The 21,503-nt window shown below is 38.1% G+C and overlaps 1 pseudogene; it reads right to left on the bottom strand.

Moving 5' to 3' along the window:
- Window positions 1–18,112: 18,112 nt before the first annotated feature.
- On the bottom strand, window positions 18,113–18,483 carry LOC111159198 (annotated as a pseudogene).
- Between the last annotated feature and the right edge of the window lie 3,020 nt (window positions 18,484–21,503).

Below are 21,503 nucleotides of genomic sequence, written 5' to 3'. Positions count from 1 at the left end.
GGTTCAGTGCCTATAATTACATGCCAGCCAAATGTTACCAAAGGGCTGCCTTATGTATATGTGATGGGAAAAAATATTGGACTGGGCAAATAACTAATACCCAATGGGATTGCCAAACCAGGGGTGACAAGGGTGCCACTGTTTGCTGTACCTATATCACCCACTTTGGAATGTCATATGGAGGAGGGGCCCAGGATCAGGAACTAGAAGAAAAAAAAAGGATCAAGGAGGCCCTAAAGGCATTGGTAACCCCAAAATCTGACTGTGATGGGATCGACCTCATCAAGCTCTGAAACTTAACCCAGGTCCTGGCCCCCACCCACCAGGTTGGCCAGGTCCTTACAGCAACCTATGTACTAATCTGAAACTCGAGCACAAACATGAAAGCCTGCTGGTTCTGCCTACCTCTAGTATTCAGAGCCTATATAGGGACTCCTGTACCTGCTTCTATCTATTGGAAGCTGGACCTTTATGACAAGACCCAGAACTCCACAGTATTAATTAGTCCAGTGGCTTTCAATGTCCAGCTCCAACTGACTAGAGATAATATTACCTGTTTCACCAGTCCTAGGGCAGGAAATACTAGCTATGGTTCAGACCCAGCTGAGCTATGTGACACTAATTACACTGCAAACCGTTCAGAGATTTACTGTACCCCACCCGGAGTTTTCCTCTTATGTGGAAATTTAGCTTATAGGTGCCTCCAGGAAAATTGGATAGGACCATGTATGCCTGTCCTCCTTACCCCTGATATCTCTGTCTGATCTGATAAGAGGTCAAGTGACCCATGGATCAGGAAAACAAAGATTGTTAAAATGTCTATAATGCCCAGAGCAATCTACACTTTCAATGCCATCCCGATCAAAATTCCACTGGCATTTTTCAAAGTGCTGGGAAAAACAATCCTAAAAGTTGTATGGAACCAGAAAAGACCCCAAATTGCTAAAGAAATGTTGAAAAAGAAAAACAAAACTGGGGGCATCACATTGCCTGACTTCAAGCTTTACTACAAAGCTGTGATCACCAAGACAGCATGGTACTGGCACAAAAACAGACATATAGACCAGTGGAAAAGAGTAGAGAATTCAGATATGGGCCTTCAGCTCTATGGTCAAATAATCTTCAACAAAGCAGAAAAAAATATCCAGTGGAAAAAATAGTCTCTTCAATAAATGGTGCTGGGAAAATTGGACAGCTATGTATAGAAGAATAAAACTCAACCATTCTCTTACACCATACACAAAGATAAACTCAAAATGGATAAACGACCTCAATGTGAGCCAGGAATCTATCAAATTCCTAGAGGAGAACATAGGCAGTAACCTCTTCAACATCAGCCACAGCAACTTCTTTCATGACATGTCTCCAAAGGTAAGAGAAACAAAAGTGAAAATGAACTTTTGGGACTTCATCAAGATCAAAAGCATCTGCTCGGCAAAGGAAACAGTTAACAAAACAAAGGGGCAACCCACAGAGTGGGAGAAGATATATAAAGAACTCCTCAAACTCAACACTCAAAAAACAGATAATCACATCAAAAAATGGGCAGAAGACATGAACAGACACTTCTCCAAAGAAAACATACAAATGGCTAACAGACACATGAAAAAATATTCATCATTAGCCTTCAGGGAGATTAAAATCAAAACCACATTGAGATACCATCTTACACCATACAGAATGGCCAAAATCAACAAGACAGCAAACAACAAGTGTTGGAGAGATTGTGGAGAAAGGGAAACCTTCTTACACTGTTGGTGAGAATGCAAGTTGGTGCAGCCACTTTGGAAAACGGTGTGGACATTCCTTAAGAAATTAAAAATAGAGCTACCGGGGCACCTGGGTGGCTCAGTGGGTTAAAGCCTCTGCCTTCAGCTTGGGTCATAATCCCGGGGTCCTGGGATTGAGCCCCACATCGGGCTCTCTGCTCAGCGGGGAGCCTGCTTCCTCCTCTCTCTCTGCCTGCCTCTCTGCCTACTTGTGATCTCTGTCTGTCAAATAAATAAATAAATACATAAATAAATAAATAAAATAGAGCTACCTTATGACCCTGCAATTGCACTACTTGGTATTTAACCCAAAGATACAGATGTAGTGAAAAGAAGGACCATATGTACCCCAATGTTCATAGCAGCAATGACCACAATTGTCAAACTGTAAAGAGCCAAGATGCCCTTCAACAGATGAATGGATAAAGAATGGTCCATATATAACAGTAAGGGAGAGTCAAGATGACTGAGGAGTAGCAGACTGAGAAGACATCAGGTCACAGGAGTTCAGCTAGATAGTAATCAGACCATTCTGAACACCTACAAACCAAATGGGAGATCGAAGAGAAGAAGAGCAGCAATTCTAGAAACAGAAAATCAACCACTTTCTGAAAGGTAGGACGTGTGGAAAAGTGAATCCGAAGCGATGGAAAGATAGACCGTGAGGGGAGGGGCCGGCTCCCAGTAAGTGGTAGAGCAAAGGAATACAAAATCCAAACATTTAGAAGTCTGCTCCACTGACAGACATCTCTCCAGAGGCTAAGCATGGGTGGAGACATCAAGGGGACAGTGTGGTCTCAGGTCCTGCAGGATCATAGAAGGATTGGGGGTGTCTGAATGTAGCAGAGCCTGCAGGTATCAGAGCAGGGAAGCCAACTACAGAGATGGAGCAGAGGAGTGAGCTCTCAGCTTGGGGTTACCTTTATCTGTCATCCACGGCACAGTCAGACTACTGTTCTTTGAGCAGGGACACCACAAGTGGCAGATCTGAGGACACCCACCTTCCTCCACAAGAAGAGCAGTGTGTTAGGAATCTGCTGGGTTTGGAGACTCCAAATGGGGCTGTGTGCCAGAGACAGAAACATTCGGTCACAGGCCAGGTGAGCTCAGAGTGTGAACAAAGACCAGGGAAACAGGAGTGATTGACTGCTTTTCTCTGAGTGTACACTGAAGAGTGGGACCCTGAGCTCTTGGCTCCTCCTGATTGGAGATTGGGAGGCCACCATTTTCATTCCTGTCCTCCAGAGCTCTACAGAGAGAGTTCAAGGAACAAACGTTCCCGAGAGCGAACCAGAGCAGATTACTTAGCTTGGGCCCTGGCAAGGGCGGTGCAATTCTGCCTCAGGCAAAAACATTTGAGAATCACTACAACAGGCCCCTCCCACAGAAGATCAGCGAGAACATCCAGCCAAGACCAAGCTCACTGATCAAGGAGAACAGTGGAATTCCAGAGGAGGGGAAAGCAAAGTATGGAATTCAAGGCTTTCTCCCCATCATTCTTTAGTCTTGCAAAGTTAATTAATTTTTTAATTTAATTTTTTTCTTATTCAATTTTTTTAACTTTTCCTCTTTCCTCTTTTAACATTTTTAGCTAGTTTATCTTAATGATACCTTCCTAAAAAAATATTTTAAACCTTCATTATTAGAGTCATATTATATCCTTCACTGTATCTAACATTATTTTTTGTATACGTACAGAGTTTTTTCTTCTAAAAATGTTTGGGATACAATTTCTTCTAATAGATCAAAATATACCCTAAATCTGGCACAGGGCTTTGTTCTAGTTTCCAGCCTGAGCAAATTCTCTCCACTTTTTTTTTCTTTCTTTTCCCAAACAACTTATCTTCTCAATTGCCTTTTTAGAATATTTTTAAATTTTCATCTTTACAATCATATTCCATCCCTTCATCGTGTTTACCCTTATTTTTGTGTATATATAAGTTTTTCTTTCTTTAAAATTTTGGGACATAGTTTCTTCTAAGTAGTTTCTTCTAAGAGACTAAGTAGGTAGTTTCTTCTAAGAGATCAAAATATACCCAAAATCAAGTGGGTGGCTCTGTTTAATTCACTAGTTAAATATATATATGTGTGTGTGTGTGTGTGTGTGTGTGTGTATACACACACATATATAAATTTAGTATATTTAATATATATAAATTTAATATATTTAATATATGTGTGTGTATATATATACACACACATATATATATGTGTATATATACTTTTTTTAAGATTCTTTTTAAATTTCTTTTTACCCCTTTTCTTCTCCCCCCAATTTGGGGTCTCTTCTGATTTGGTTTTCTGGGGCCTTTGCCACCCTTTGAGTATTTCATTTTCTTGTTCATATATTCCTATCTGGATAAAATGACAGGACAGAAAAACTCACCACAGGAAAAAAAAACAAGAGGCGGTACCAAAAGCTAGGGACCTAATCAATATGGACATGGGTAATATGTCAGATTTAGAGTTCAGAATAATGATTCTCAAAGTGCTAGCTGGGCTTGAAAAAGGCATGGAAGATATTAGAGAAACCCTGTATGGAGAAATGAAAGTCCTTTCTGGAGAAATAAAAGAACTAAAATCTAACAAAGCTGAAATCATAAAAGATATTAATGAGGTGCAATTAAAAAGGAAGCTCTCACTGCTAGGATAAATGAGGCAGAAGAGAGAATTAGTGATATAGAAGACCAAATGATGGAGAATAAATTAGCTGAGCAAAAGAGAGACAAACAACTACTGGACCATGAAGGGAGAATTTGAGAGATAAGTGATACCATAAGACAAAACAATATCAGAATAATTGGGATTCCAGAAAAAGAAGAAATGGGTGCATTTCTAGGGACATATAAACTACCAAAACTGAACCAGGAAGAAATAGAAAACTTGAACAGACCCATAACCAGTAAAGAGATTGAAGCAGTCATCAAAAATCTCCCAACAAACAAGAGCCCAGGGCCAGATGGCTTCCCAGGTAAATTCTACCAAACATTTAAAGAATAATTAATTCCTATTCTCCTGAAACTGTTCCAAAAAATAGAAATGGAAGGAAAACTTCCAAACTCATTTTATGAGGCCAGCATTACCTTGATTCCAAAACCAGACAAAGTCCCCATCAAAAAAAAGAATTACAGACCAATATCCTTGATGAACATGGATGCAAAAATTCTCACCAAAATACTAGTCAATAGGATTCAACAGTACCTTAAAAGGATTATTCACCACAACCAGGTGGGATTTATTCTATGGTGCAAGTTTTGTTCAACATCCACAAATCAAACAATGTGATACAATACATTAATAAAAGAAAGAACAAGAACTGTATGATCTTCTCAATAGATGCTGAAAAAGCATTTGACAAAGTACAGCTGCCTTTCTTGATCAAAATTCTTCAAAGTGTAGGGATAGAGGGTACATATCTCAATATCATCAAAGCCATCTATGAAAAACCCACAGCGAATATCATTCTCAATGGAGAAAAACTGAGAGCTTTTCCATTAAGATCAGGAACATGGAAGAGATGTCCATTATCACCACTGCTATTCAACATAGTACTAGAAGTCCTAGCCTCAACAATCAGACAACAAAAAGAAATTAAAGACATCCAAATTGGCAAAGAAAAAAGTCAAACTCTCACTCTTTGCAGATGATATGATACTTTATGTGGAAAACCCAAAAGACTACACTCCAAATCGGCTAGAACTAATACAGTAATTCAGTAAAGTGTCAGGATATAAAATCAATGCACAGAAATCAGTTGCATTTCTATACACCAACAACAAGACAGAAGAAAGAGAAATTAAGGAGTCAATCCCATTTACAATTGCACCCATAACCATAAGATACATAGGAAAAAACCTAACCAAAGAGGCAAAGAATATGTACTCAAAAAACTTTAAAGCAGCCATGAAAGAAATTGAGGAAGACACAAAGGGAAGGGAAAAATGTTCCATACTCATGGATTGGAAGAACAAATATTATGAAAACATCTACGCTACATAAAGCAATCTACACATTTAATGCAATCCCTATCAAAATACCATCCTTTTTTTTTTTTTCAAAGAAATGGAACAAATATTCCTAAAATTTACATGGAACCAGAAAAGACCTCGACTAGCCAAAGGAATATTGAAAAAGAAAGCCGAAGTTGGCGGCATCACGATTTCAGACTTCAAGTTCTATTACAAAGCTGTCATCATCAAGACAGTATGATACCGGCACAAAAACAGACACATAGATCAATGGAACAGAATAGAGAGCCCAAAAAGAGACCCTCAACTCTGGTCAACTAATTTTCAACAAAGCAGGGAAGAATGTCCAATGGAAAAAAAGACAGTCTCTTCAACAAATGGTATTGGGAAAATTAGGTAGCCATATGCAGAAAAATGACACTGGACCATTTTCTTATACCACACATGAAAATGGACTCAAAATGGATGAAGGACCTCAGTGTGAGAAAGGAATCCATCAAAATCCTTGAGGAGAACACAGGCAGTAACCTCTTTGACCTCAGCCACAACAACTTCTTCCTAGGAACATCGCCAAAGTCAAGGGAAGCAAGGGCAAAAATGAACTATTGGGATTTCTTCAAGATCGAAAGCTTTTGCACAGCAAAGGAAACAGTCAACAAAACCAAAAGACAACTGACAGAATGGGAGAAGATATTTGTAAATGACATATCAGATAAAGGGCTAGTATCCAAAATCTATAAAGAGCTTAGCAAACTCAACAACCAAAGAACAAATAATCCAATCAAGAAATGGGCAGAGGACAGGAACAGACATTTCTGCAAAGAAGACATCCAGATGGCCAACAGACACATGAAAAAGTGCTCCACATCACTTGGCATCAGGGAAATACAAATCAAAACCACAATGAAACACCACCTCACACCAGTTAAAATGGCTAAAATTAACAAGTCAGGAAAAAACAGGTGCTGGTGAGGATGCGGAGAAAGGGGAACCCTCCTCCACTGTTGGTGAGAATGCAAGCTGGTGCAGACACTCTGGAAAACAGTATGGAGGTTCCTCAAAAAGTTGAAATTAGAGCTACCCTACAGCCCAGCAATGGCTCTACTGGGTATTTACCCTAAAGACACAAATGTAATGATCCAAAGGGGCACATGCACCTGAATGTTTATAGCAGCAATGTCCACAATAGCCAACTATGGAGAGAAACTAGATGTCCATCAACAGATGAATGGATAAAGAAGATCTGGTATATAAATACAATGGAATACTATGTAGCCATCAAAGAAATGAAATCTTGCCATTTGCAACAATGTGGATGGTACTAGAGGGTATTATGCTCAGTGAGATAAGTCAATTGGAGAAAGGCAATTATCTCTGATATGAGGAATTTGAGAGGCAGGGCAGGGGGTTGTGGGGAATAGGGAAGGAAAAAATGAAACAAGATGGGATCAGGAGGGAGACAAACCATAAGAGACTCTAATCTCAAAACAAACTGAGGGTTGCTGGAGGAGGGGGCATGGAGAGGGTGGTTGGGTTATGGACGTTGGGGAGGGTATGTGCTATGTTGAGTGCTGTGAAGTGTGTAAGCCTGACGATTCCCAGACCTGTACCCCTGGGGCAAATAATACATTATATGTTAATAAAAAAATTTTTAATAAAAAAAAGAATGGTCCATATATACAATGGAATATTACATCTCCACCAGAAAGGATGAATACTGAAGTTTTATATCAACATGGACAGGCCTGGAGGAGATTATGCTGAGTAAAATAAGTCAAGCAGAGAGTCAATTATCACACGGTTTCACCTACTTGTGGAGCATAAGGAATAACATGGAGGACATTAGGAGAAGAAAAGGAAAAGTGAATTGGGGTAATCAGAGGGGAAATGAAGCATGAGACTGTGAAACAAACTAAAGTCTGAGAAACAATAAAGGTTTGGGAGGGGAGGGCGTTGGGGGATAGGTGAGCCTGGTGGTGGCTATTAAGGAGGGCACATATTGCATGGAGCACTGGGTATGGTGCATAAACAATGAATCTTGGAACACTGAAAAATGAAATAAAATTATTTTTTTAAAAAAAGAGGTTAAGCAAGCTATCAGCCCTTACCCAAGCAGACCAAAAAGGGCAGCATTCACCATGATACTGTTAGGTGCAGGGGTACTTTCAGGCTTGGGAGCAGGCACAGCAAGCCTGAGTATCTCATTCAAGTTCTATTACAAACTTTCCCAGGAACTAAATGAGGATATGGACAGGGTTGCAGATTCTCTCCTCTCATTGCAGAGCGAAATAAATTCCCTAGCTGCAATGGCCCTACAAAACTGATGGGCCCTAGATCTACTCACAGCTGAAAAAGGGGGATATGTGTATTCCTAGGAGAATGTTGCTATTATGTAAATGAGTCAGCGGTGGTGACCACAACAATCAAAGAATTAAAGGAAAGAATATTAACAAGAAAAAAGGAATCACAAACATGGGGGAATCAATGGGCTCAACCAATGGACTACCTGGTTGCTCCTACCCCTGATCTCCATCCTCCTTCTCACTCAGGTGGCCCCTGTATAATAAACACCCTCACTAGGTTTATAGAGAACACTGTTGCCAGGTGTACCACTGCCCAGCTATTGGCCTTGCAAAACTACCAACTCATAGTAGATGATGATAATGCCCTCTAAACTAGGTATTTAAAAGGGCATCCAAGGGGGGAATGATAAAGGAAAAACTGTACTCTAAGATGGCTGACCAAATCAAGGGAATTCCAGTCCCTGTCTCAAAGCCCTTCTCAAAGCCATTCTTCTTTCCTTACCCCGTTTCCCATGCATGCCAAAAGTACTCTGTGGAAGTAGAAGGGTACAAATTACCTTCCCTGTTTGTACTCAAGGCTCAGACCTTTGGAGAACGGTCTCCTCTGAGCCCACTTATGTTACATAAACTTCATGTCCTCCAAAGTCTCCAAGTGTTGCTTGGTTCTTCCACCAGGATCCAGCCCAGGTTCTGTAACAATTAGGTTGGGCTTCCCTAGATAATCCAGCATAACTTCCCCACATTGAGATACTTAATCATGTTTAGGGACACCTGAGTGGCTGTCAATTGGGTGTCTGACTTTTGGTTTGGGCTTAGGTCATGATCTCAAGTTCATGATATCAATCTCCACATCAGGCTCCAAGCTAAGCATGGAACCTGCTTGGGATTCTTCCTTTTCCTCCCCTCCCCACTCTTTCTCTCTAATAAATAAATAAGTCTTAAATAAACTAAGATCCTTAATCGTTCTCACACCTGCAAAGTCTGTTTTGACATGGTAATTAACTTATTCACAGGTTTCAGAGACTCAGATATGGACATCTTTTTTTGGGGGGCGGGGAGTCATTATTCTTCCTACCAAGTAAGATTTCATTTCCATACCTAATTTATCAACTCTCTGGAGATGTTACTTTAGGAAAACGTTTTCAGCTCTCCAGACCATAGATTTCTTTATCTGCATAATGATTATACCTTGCTGGTAGTGAATGCATATGAAAGCACTTTGTAAACTGCAAAGGTTACATAACTATAAAGGGTTGTTATTTCAAGAAGGGTGGAGGGGTAATAGTAATGGTAAATTAAATAACAGATAAGGAAGGAGGTATGGGCATCTTACCTGTTCTCCACATCAAGTCTTATTAAGCTATTTATGGATATCCTTAGGAGTGTCCCCCATGAACTTAGAGAGTCCTCTCAATTCTCTTTTCTGGACACATTCATTTATTTCATTAATGGGAGCTATCATACAGCTACTCAAAGGTAGCATCTTGCCATGATCTTACTGCTTCTTTCCATGGACATGCTTCCATGTCCATGCCATGGTTTTCTGCTGCTTCTGAAGCTGTATACCTTAGAGGTGCCAAAGAGATGCTCTAATTCCTTCAGTCCTCATTGAGCTACAGCCACACTGTGTCCCTACAGGATGCCTTTTTCCTCCATTTTGTGTCATGGTTGGTCACCTGACAACAACGGCTGAGCTATTAAAGACTCAAGACAATGATGACATAAACTGCATTCAATTTACTTTCACTCTGTGGAATTACCAAACCAGCAAAAAGATGGGAAGAAATATATACCAGATATGATTATAAATGATGCAGCTCTCTGTTGCTGCCCAAGTTTCTTGTGAAAATGCAAGAAAATCAGTAGTAGTTGTGTCTTATGCAAAAGGGTAGGATCTATAAGGTTAAGGGAGTCAAATACCTTGAGCCTGCAGCTTTTTATATAATTTTGGCCTGGGAAAGCATATACATCAGCACTCAAGTGTCTACCTATTACTATATGAAATTCTCACTATTCCATGATTACATAGTTCTGTGTCCCATTGCTTACTGAATCATTAAGACTACTTGAAGCCTGACCATGGCACACCATATCATGTGTCTTACAAGTCCATTGTAAATACAGATCTTTCTGCTTCTGTCTGCAATGCCTCTATTCAAAAAGTTCAGACAGAAGCCTTTGGGAATAGATCAGGGGACAGATACAGGACAGATGCTGGGTTTCTTCTCCATCCATTCCCCTCCATTTCATCTTTTACCAACCAGGTGCCCACTTATAAGATTCTTCCTGCCATTTCTTCACCTCCTTCTTCTCATCTCCCTCCTACAACTCCTCTTTGCTTTCTCCTAGGCCTTTTCTCCCCAAGTGACTAAGCCCATGTAAATGAACCCTGTGGATTATTCCTACCAGCTAATCATATGTACATAGGTATATCTAAATGTCAGTTAGGCTCAGGTGAGACTACAGCTAAAATTTTATTTGTTGTAATACACAGCCAATAACAGGTATAGTTTTACTCATATAACAGGTAGGATTCATGATTCAACGAAAAGACAAATGTCTTAAAGCCTAGACGTTTGTGATCTAATAAACAACACAAAGAAATGAGATATAGGCTATCTCTATACATATAAAGACAAAATCATTATAGAACTACACCAACCATAAATTTGGGAAGAACAGCAGAGACATGGAAAAATCTGTTCCTGTCACTGGGCAGAAAAATAGCCAATTGGTTTGACTGAAAGTTGAGGTCAAAATGGTTTAGAAAAAATACTGTAGCCACACATGGAGAAAAAACTCTATAAAATAAATATCCATACTCACAATTGTAATTTTATAGTCTGTAGGAAGAATTTAGGGGATGTGCACATATATTAATGATTTATCCACTCACTACGAGATCAGGGTATACCTAAAGTTTGTACATCCATTTAATCTGGTAGATCAGAATAATAGATTCAGAACAGAGACTATCACTGAATGAGTATACAAGGAAAGGAAAAAAACAAACATTTGAGTTCTTCTTCCTCAACTACCCATGTGGCTGGGATGGCCATTCAGTTCTTATACTTCCTATTGAAGTGTTATCTAAATTGTTCTTGCCAAGGGACCTTAGGATCTGTATGAGCCATTGAATCAGCTTTGGCACTAGAAGTGATAAAATTGTCTTATTCATGCCAGGGAGAGGCAAAGAATTGCTTGCCATTTTAATGGAGAACTCAGGGGTCAGGGGACTTCATATATTAGTTACAATTAGGGATGTGCCATGGCAGAAACTTGATTGGTGTCCAAGTTTGTACTTTAATGCTGAGGTCATTTCAGTTGGGAAAAAGTAAAAAATCCCAAATATTGTTTCATGCAATTTTGTGCCCTAGAAGTGCCTATTTCCACTTATTTCATTCAGACATATTGAAAGATTTGCCCACACTACAGTGATTAAAGAATACTGTATTTTGCTTATAGCAAAAATTGGGAAAAAAATGGGAGCAAGGAATAGCATGGTAACTCTTCCAGGGTCAGAAAAAAGAAAAAAAAAAACATATAGAGGTGTTCATCCTGACACCTTGAAGAACCAGGTGATATTGAACTTTAGTGATGGAAATAACTGGTCAATTCAGTCCAACAACTGGTCAGTGACTATCCAGTTCCAAGTGGATAAAGCATTGGTTCTTTCTAACAAGCTGTGTTATTACAGATGTTTGAAGGACAACCTTTCTCCTAAAATATATTTCTAATTTTTCTAATATATAGTGTATTCCTGATAATTCTTGATAGTCTACACTTTATAAGTTCTTCACCAAAAAAAATATGTTGTTTTACCATGGAATTCTAGATGACATAAATAGAGGAGACCACCTACTCCTTTACTCTGCTATTTCCTCCTTTGTCATTTTACTATTTTCTAGAGTGTGATATAACCTGGAAAAGACTAGAATAATTCTGAAGTCACAGGTGACTCTCTTACCCTTTCAAAACATATTAAAGTTCTCAATAACTAGAACAAACATGTGAATCAAAATGTCAATAATGTAACCTATAGCATATCCGTACATGTCCCAAATATCACCATCCCTAACAAGATCAGTAGGTTGCAATCTCTTAGGAACAATTGAAAAAATATACATGGCAAATAAATTAGCATGTTCCTCATTCAAAATTCTTATCTTAAAAAGTGAAGGGAGGGGGCACCTGGGTGGCTCAGTGGGTTAAAGCCTCTGCCTTCAGCTCAGGTTGTGATCCCAGGGTCCTGGGATCGAGCCCCGTATCGGGCTCTCTGCTCAGTGGGGAGCCTGCTTCCTCCTCTCTCTCTCTCTCTGCCTGCCTCTCCACCTACTTGTGATCTCTCTCTCTCTGTCAAATAAATAAAATCTTAAAAAAAAAAAAAGTGAAGGGAGGCTGTGGCCAGAGTAGTAGATAGTGAAATATTATTTCTGAGCTGCTTTCTATTGTAAGAAAAAAATGACAGCAAAGAAATGTCTAAAATGTCTAAAACTGTTTAAAGCAAGAAAGCAATACCTAAGTGAAGTCAGAACACTTCCCGTGGTGGTGTTGTTTCAGCAGCTAGTTAGAAAGTTGAACTTTTTCTAGAATATGAGTGGCACTGAGTTTAGCTATGTGGTCTTCTAATGTCATGTAATAAAAATAACCAAATGTGTACTCTTAAATAAGATAAACGAGCAATGAAATCTACATCAAAGATCATTCAAGAAAAACGTGTTGAATAGACAACTTGAGTTAAAGAGAGAAAATGCTCCAGGAGTAGGGACATCAATTTGAATGTCAAAAAAACACAAAAGTTATTAAAAAGTGGAATAAAGATATCATTAATAACAACTTATTATTTTGACTTTTCCCAGGACCCAGAAAATGAACTATTGCCATGTAAAAGATCCAAGAAAATATGCACACATTTGACTGACTTTCCACAACCTCTCCTTCAATTTTGTCGTTAACACTCAATGTAGATTTGTGAGGACAAAGACTGAGCAAAGCTACAGTGAATGGATTTGTTGGGAAGCTCTGTACTAAATAATTAAGATAGAGTTGAGGGGCAATTCATGGTGTATTTCCTAAAGGAAAGATGTCCATGTGGAATTTTCTAGAAGTTCCCTTCATTAAGTGACAATAATTATTCTCTGTTATGAATATATTAAATATTTTTGAATGAGGGGCAGCCTTAGAAACTGAACAGACTATTATCTCAAGTTTTTTAAAGGAGAATGATATTTCTCTGTCATACTCCAAAAATAAATACTTTTTAGTCAATCAGTAAAAACCATACAGTGCCCATGAAATTGCAAGAGAATACAATGATTCTGCCAAGAACAAACAGAAAAGAGGAATGTTAAGCCTCTTTGCTGTTCTTGCTTATTCCCAGTGCTAGAAGTGTTGGCAGATATGTGTATGAAGGGCCCTGAAAAAAACAAATGAACACACTTAACCTCTGAGCCAGATAAGCTGTATAGAAGAGTCATGTCTGATTGTGTAATGTCTAGGGGAAGCCACATAAGATGTCAGTACAAACTAGGCTGGTATCCATCAAATATTAGATTTACCAGCTTCTAGGAAATGCATTACTATCCAATTAAGTGACTATCTAAAAGGAAAATGAAAAAGATAATTCTGTTTCAGTAAGCTACTGCTTTTGGAAAGTATATTTTATAGAAAGCTTAGGAAAGTTAGGAAGTATTTATAGAAATAATTTAGAAGAAATGTCTCAATTTACAAATGGGTAAACTGAGTTCCAGTAAAGGGAAGTAATTTCTTCCAGGAAAGTATGTAGAAAAGCAAAGACTTACCTGACTACTGCTGGATCTACATATACTTGGGTAAAGCTGTTTGCAAAATGTTGCAACCAGCCTTTCTGAATATCATTCCAGAATTTTTGCCACAGGAGACTTCATAATTCTTATTCACAATATAAAATATTCCTTGACATTTGCACTCAGGACATTCCATGAGGAAAGCAAAGCAGATATTTCAAGTAACAAAGATAGATAAAAAAGAGGCTAAGGTCAAATCAAAAAAGATTCAACTTTACTTATGAACCTAAACCCAAGTTAAACCGATGCGAATCAAAGTGTGTTCTTACAATTTGAACATAGGGCTATGATCATCCTTGTTCTGTCTTACACAAAGGATATTTTGCTCAGTAACAATATTCCTAACTAATAGCCCAAAATACCAAAGAATGTCCCTTTTAGGCTTATTTTAAGCTATGTATTCCATTCTCCTCTCACACTCAGTGCTACACCCTTTCTTGCCATAGAAAGCATACTTCACTCTGCCACTCACTAGCCATACAACTTTGGGCAAGACATTTGATTTCCCTGAGTTTCAATTTCCTCATGTGTAAAGAGCAGTTTCCAGAAAGAGTTAAATAAACTCAGTATGCAAAAGCGCTTGATGTGTAGTAAGTGTCACATATACACAATAGTTGAACATGAATGTTTGGGAAAATATTATTTTCTGTTACCAACCTGGAATTGGTTCATAGAAAATAAAATAGAATAAAAACAGAAAATGCTCTTTTTTTATGCTCATAAGCAACTTTAAAACAACGGAGTATCATACTAATAAAAACGAATAACATAGTGTAACCTTGCCCTGTTTCATAGGCCTGGATTTATCACTAGTTAATTCCTTCTTCTTGTATAAGATTATATTTGAATTAAATATCTTAAGCTGGGACAACCATGGGTGCTTTATAAACAGAATAAATATTTGTGGATATTAAAGTCATACATATATATTCATACACATAATGCACATATACCTATACACACATACATTAAGGATTGCCATGAGAAATCCTAGCCTAGCACTACATTTGGTTTAAACAGTAAGGTTTCTATGTTAGTGACTATTGTTTTCAAGGCATAGGAACTGAGTCAACCAAGCTTAAATTAAAAAAAAAATCAATAAAAGGTTGCAACAAACAATCTAATGGAAATCCTAGGGCAACCAACAAAGCACAGTCAGGACCCTAGGAACTGGAAATTTACCTGTTAAATCAGAAACCATGGTTGTTTACACTGTCTCTAAAAAAGTCTCTCTCATCTCTGTCTTTCTGCCTCCTCTCTCTCTCTCAACTCCCTTCTCTGCTTTCATATGGCCCAATTTGGCTGAAACAGCCATTCAAATCAATCATTCACCCATTTTCCAACTATATCTATTTATCTTATTTCAAATTCTTGAGACAGAGCAATGGGTTAACTCATGGATTGGCATCTTGGGGTATGTCTAATCAGGCGTGTCTAGGGGTAGGAGAGTGGAATGAAAAGTCGCTGAAGTATTTCATTCTTCTGAACAGGACTGGCTATGTTAAAAGAAGTTGGACTTAGGCAAACAACTCAATTAATATGGCATCCTTGGTGCTCTCAAAGCATGACCTTGAAGATGAAACAAACCATGAATTCATGAGTTTCTCTTTTTCCAAATGAAAGAAGCCTGAAAAGCATGGCATTACACGGTTATTGGTTTAGGCTAACTTCGACATCGAAATCATTCTCAGCATGCCAATCACATTATATCATCATCAATATCATTTTTATGCTAAAAACCTTATAATCCAACCAGTAGGATTCAATAGTTCATTGGTTAGTCAAACAAAGTGATTGAAGCAATCATTAAAATATGTTGTATAGCTTAAATATCTTAAATATTTTTGATAAGAGATCGATTAGTGGATAACCTCTCCCTTTTAGAACCTAATATATAGATTCCATGGTTTGTTTGTTTTTTCTGTCCTCTAGCTTTTTCCTTAGGTATGGGTCAACTTTTGGAGTTTTGCATTATCTTGCTTGCACAAGCCACATCCATAATAATCTCCAGTTCAGTTCCTTTAAAGTAGAATAAAAACTTAAACAGACTTATAAGAGAAAGTGACAAAATATGAGATTTATTTTGAAATAATTATGATGGAGGAGTGAGTGGGGTATAGCTGAAACAAGATTGGATATGCATGGGTAATTGTTGAAGTTGGATAATGAGAATATCATTCTAATTATATTACACTCTAATTTTAGATGTTTGGAATTTTCCATAAAGTAAAAAAGAGGGGCACCTGGGTGGCTCAGTGGGTTAAAGCCTCTGCCTTTGGCTTAGGTCATGATCCCAGGGTCCTGGGATCGAGCCCCGCATTGAGCCCCGCTTCAAGACCCTCATCTGGTTCTTTGCTCAGCAGGGGGCCTGCTTCCTGCTCTCTCTCTGTCTGCCTCTCTGCCTTCTTGTGATCTCTGTCTGTCAAATAAATAAATAAAATCTTAAAAAAAAAGAAAAGAAAACATGAAACAATCTGAATGTAGAATCTCTTAATTATTATGATTTCCCCCATCTTTTATTTTTGTCTCACCTACACCTAATTTGACAGATTCTTTTTTTGACACCCTGCCTTTTCTAAGCCTTTCAAAGGCATTCAATCTAGATTTCACTGAAGCAACAACTCACTTTGAATTCATATTTCATCAGTTTACATAATAATTAATTAAATCATATAATCACATCATTATATACAACTGGCATAAATAGATTTGGAACAAAACCAACTAACTTTCACTAAGTGTACAACACAAATGGTTGAAGTATCTGGGCAAACTAGACACTTCTAAACACACAGGCAGTTAGTGTGCTTTGGCCATTGGTCACTGGGTCTTACTGTGTGTCAATTAACCTAGCAAGCTGATTAAGTGGAAGTTCACTGAGAGAATCTACTGTGTTATTACTGTGATTATTATTATGTTTTCTTACACTTTTCAAACAAAAAATCTGACTTAATTAATCCTCTTTCATGATCTCAAACTTGGACAAGTTGAAGATTTACACTTGTCGCAAATGACCTTCTGGAGTGTAATGGAGACAATGGGTGCAGCTATTTCAACTGTTTATATTTGGCAAACACAGAGGTTGGGGAGTGTTTCAATTCTATATTCTTATTGTCATGTTTTTCTGCTTTCTCACAACTCTGATTTAGCTTGCTCATTTAAAAAACAGAAGTTGGGTTGTTTTACAGACATTGGCTTTGGCAAGAAACCTGATTACAATTGCTAAGCCTCCTAGTAGCAATATCAAGGAATTAATTAAAATGTTGAGACCAGAGTATCTACCCAGAGAGATAAAGAATGAATGTCATGTAGTCCCCAGCTCTAAGTTTCTGCATTTGTTGAAATACCTTCAGGAAGTAATTCAGTTATTTCACTTTGCAGGGTGACAAAAGGTGATATAATACCCCATATTTTTCTTAATGATCAAACTGTAGGAACCAAAATTCTTTCTTTCTCTTCCTCCCTCCATGAAACCTCATAAAATTGCTTCTAGAATGAACTAGTTATACTTTTGAGTTTCTTTTATCAAATTCATAGCTGCAGATGTTGGAGGGGACTGTTTTCCCTTTGTTTAACCACTTTAGTAGGACTAACTCATGAACACACAGGAGCAAGGCAATCTGCTCCTCAATTTTCCATCTTGGGTATACAGCAGCAGCATGCATTCTGAGTCATGCAGAGTCCCCTCTTTAGAATGTGTGCTGTTAGCTCAGAGGGGCTAATAATGAAATTAGGCTGCAAACAAATGGCAATTTATAATGCTGAAACTAACGAAAGGTCAAAGAACTAAACTCTGCAAGGAATTTTAATTATCCAGTCCTTTTTGACTCCACAAGAACATTTTTTAAAGGAACACTGCCACAGTATTCAACTGGTACTTTTAGTTTCATTAAAATGATTTACATAACCTATTACATAAATGGAAAATACAAACTTTCTTTCCAAGTAAAATAGGGATCTAAAATATTCTCTTCAAGTTTGGAAAGCAAGCACTGTCTTGGTTTGATGTGCAATTAGAATACCTTTCATGGAATCTTTTGATTCCCATAGGGCTGATGAATGGAGAAATACAGAACCTCCCTACAAGGAAAATCTCTAGACTGAACAGACAATAGACAGTGAAGAACTATAACAAACAAAATGACAATAATTTTTTCTGTCCTTGTTTCCTGTGCCATTTCACTTACTTTTTACTTCTTCTTCTTTTTTTTTTTCCAGTTTGCTTGTGTTTCTTGATGCCATGATACTTAGGCCTTGACCACAGAGTTCTGCACTGGGTACAACTGTTACTTCTGCTGCTGCTTCTTGGTCTTCAGCTTCTCCCATGCTTGCATGGCATGTGTTTTCTTGGTCTGAATATCCAGAAGCTTGTACTTCTTGCCCTTGTAGAATTTTCTGAGGTTCATCTTTCTGAGTCTGATTAATAATGGTGAGAATACAGGCAATGGATTTGCAAACAACTCAAATCTTTGGAGAACTTGGATGCCATAATGCCTGTCAGTTTGGTGACATGCAGCTGGTACTAGTCCAACTTTGGGTCATCTAGCTGTTTTAGCAGCTCCTTTTTCTTTCCAGAAAGATCTCAAATTCTAACCTTGTCAATGGCTACAAAAGCCATCATCATCTGCTCTTAGAAAAACAGCTTTTTTTTTTACTTCTTATTTGCACTTCACTCTGTTACATGTACATCCATGCACACCACGACAACCACCACACCCACCATTTCTGCAGGTCAAAATGCTCTTCTTCTTTCATGGTCTAACTTCTTTTTGGTCTGTGTTTGAGGTGGGCTTGTTTATTTATTTTTTTGTTTGTTTGGAGGGGAGTGGCAAAATCAATTAACCAAAGAAAGCTACACTATCAACTAAATGTGGAGTCTCTCATGCAAAAATAAAAACAAAAAGCTGTTATCTTTAAGCTAGAGAAAAGATTATTTCAGAGATATTGGAGATGTTAGGATCAATAGACTGTGATCACTGCTGCTCTGGAAATGCTTTTGTTATCAAGATTGTTAATTGTTCAAAAGTAATATTCACCCATGAAGCCTATTTAAAGCCAAAAAATGCACCTGGGCAGGGAGTTTTCTTTCTTTTCTTTCTTTTTTTTTTCAGGGAGTTTTCTTTCATCAATAACTTTGTCAATAAAACAGCAAATGGAACACAAGAAAATCGAGCATGTCCATATCATCAGAACAGCTAGACAAATAGCCCAGAGCATTGAAGGGTCTGGGTTTTTAACTAGATGCCCTTATTGTTGAAAAAAAAAATGTTGAAGTATGAAAGCAAATCCCACAAGGGAAATGGGACTAATGCAAATAAAAACCTACTTCCTCAAAAGGAAGACAAAATCTGGAAATTCTTCTGCTAAACTTGTTGTCATCACACCCTAACATGTGACATTGCTTCATTGTTTAAATTGTTAGCTTATTGCTTTATGAGGCAGTGTAGCTTAAAGGCTAAGACCATGAGCCATAGTGTCAAACCAAAGCCCAGTTCCATCACTTACTAGCCACATAGTCTTGGTCAGGTCACTCATTTCTTTCTAAGCCTTAGTATCCTAATTTGTAAAACTGGGATAATAGCAAGACAACAAGAGACCAGGCTTTGGAGCCAAAATGCCTGGTTTCAAATCCTCTGCTCCACCACTTACTAGCTGTGTGACCTTAAGCAAATTGCCCAACTTTTCCATAGCTCAGTTCCCCTTCTTAATAAAGTAGGTCCTATTGATTGTCAGAACCTCACAGGGTCATCATGAAAATTACAGAATATCTAAAACACTTGATAAGGGCTTGATAAATGTAAGTCATCAGTACCTACCTTCAAATATTGTTAGGATGAAATGACTAAATGAAGGTAAAGCTTTTAAGCATAGTAAGTGTTCAATAAATGCTTTATTTTGTTACATATTTTCCTTTTGACTCTTCAACTAGCTTTTAAATTCCCAGAGGACAGGTCTTCTATTTTTTTCTTGAAACTATATTGTTTAGCACTGCATTACATGCAAATAAGAGTGGCTCAAATATAGCCAAAGGAAAGAGTAAAGAAACAAGCCCTCAGGCAAAAGTAGAAACTCCAATATCCAAACTGTAGACTCACAGGCTATGAAAAGATTGAGTTTATTTTAAAATGATGGTGCAGGTCAGATAATATTTTGACAATTTGTAAATATCACCAAGAAATAATTTGGCATTCAATTTCTTAACTGTGTAGAGGAGAAAAAATCATTTTCTTTCTATACTTCTAGGTTTGTGGCTACATGCTAAAATTTGATGATCAAGATTATATTATGGCAATTATTGAAAAAGGTGGAAACTTCTTCTATAACAGCTGTGTAGGTATAGAAAAGCAGAAAGAAAAGGTGAAAAAAATTTAGTTGAAGGAGCTAATCTGCCCAGACCCAAAGAGTGAGGCTGCAGCCTGAGAAGTAAACACTGTAGTTAATTGGGGCATTTTTTTTTAAAGATTGGTTTTATTTATTTGTTTGTCTGTTTGAGAGAAAGAGTGCAAACAGGGGGATGGATGAGGAAGAAGAAGGAAAGAGAGCATTCCAGGCAGACTCCATGCTGAACATGATGAAGTTCTAGAATGTAAGTGAGGTCCAGAGCTGAAGGCCAAGAAAGAATTCTTAAGACATCTCTGGTGCAAAAAGGTGTTTTATTAAAGCATGGGGACAGGACCCATGGGCAGGAAGAGATGTTGCCCCAGGGTTGTGAAAGGTGGCAGGTTATGTATCATGGAGCTGAGGGAAGTAAGGAAAAGGGAGGTTTCAATAGAACTTCCATGTGCTAAAGAGGACCTACAAGATACCAGATACCAGAGGCCTTGCCATTGTCAAGGTCATTTTTCCCTTTTTAGCAAGCTATTAACATTAAGATAGTTGGGAGAGTCCTAAAGAATGTCATGTATGTCCCGCCCAGGAATGGGGGTGGGGGAAGGTTGCAAGGTGTCACCTTTTGCTTTGTCCTCAGCCAGCCTTCTGTTCCATCATTCCCCCTGAATAATTTTGACCCTTAAATCCTTAAGATTGTTGAAAGTGGAAGGTCTCATCTGTAACTTCTTCCAGCTGAATAGGGGCATAGAGTTGTCCCTACCTACTAGGGTCAACATTGATCAATTGAGGAATGTGTAGGTGAGTTACAAAAGACAGAGGCATCTGAATCCAGCGCTGACAGTAAAGGAGTGACTCCGTGTTTGGTAAGGATTATCTGTCATCGTGAAGTCATTGCAGCAATGGAGTCTCGGCACCAGGTAGTGAAACACTGAAGAAGGAAACACATTAAGATTAGTAAGGCTATAAGAATGAGAAGTCCAAAAAAGAGAACTTTAATCATTGACCATAGTGCTCCTTTAAACCAGGAACTAACCAATCACTGAGAAAGAGAGAAGGATCCTATAGAGCCCCAATCTGGGTATTCATGTCTTTTATTAGTCCTGTGACATTTTTGTGATAATCTGGGATGTACACATAACATTGTTTTGATAATTGCACATGTGCCACCCTCTGCTGCTGTTAGGACATCTAAAGTCATTCTATTTTGTAGGACCACCTTGCGCATCTGTGTGATTTCAATATTAAGTAAGGAGATGCTATTTAGTGAATCATTGAGTGCCCTTGCAGTGTATTTATTAAGGGCTTCTA

This window comes from Enhydra lutris, unplaced genomic scaffold, assembly GCF_002288905.1.
Source record: "Enhydra lutris kenyoni isolate GAN:26980312 unplaced genomic scaffold, ASM228890v2 scaffoldscaffold67, whole genome shotgun sequence".
In the NCBI taxonomy this organism is placed as follows: Eukaryota; Metazoa; Chordata; class Mammalia; order Carnivora; family Mustelidae; genus Enhydra; species Enhydra lutris.
This window is presented reverse-complemented; position numbering and strand designations above follow the sequence as displayed.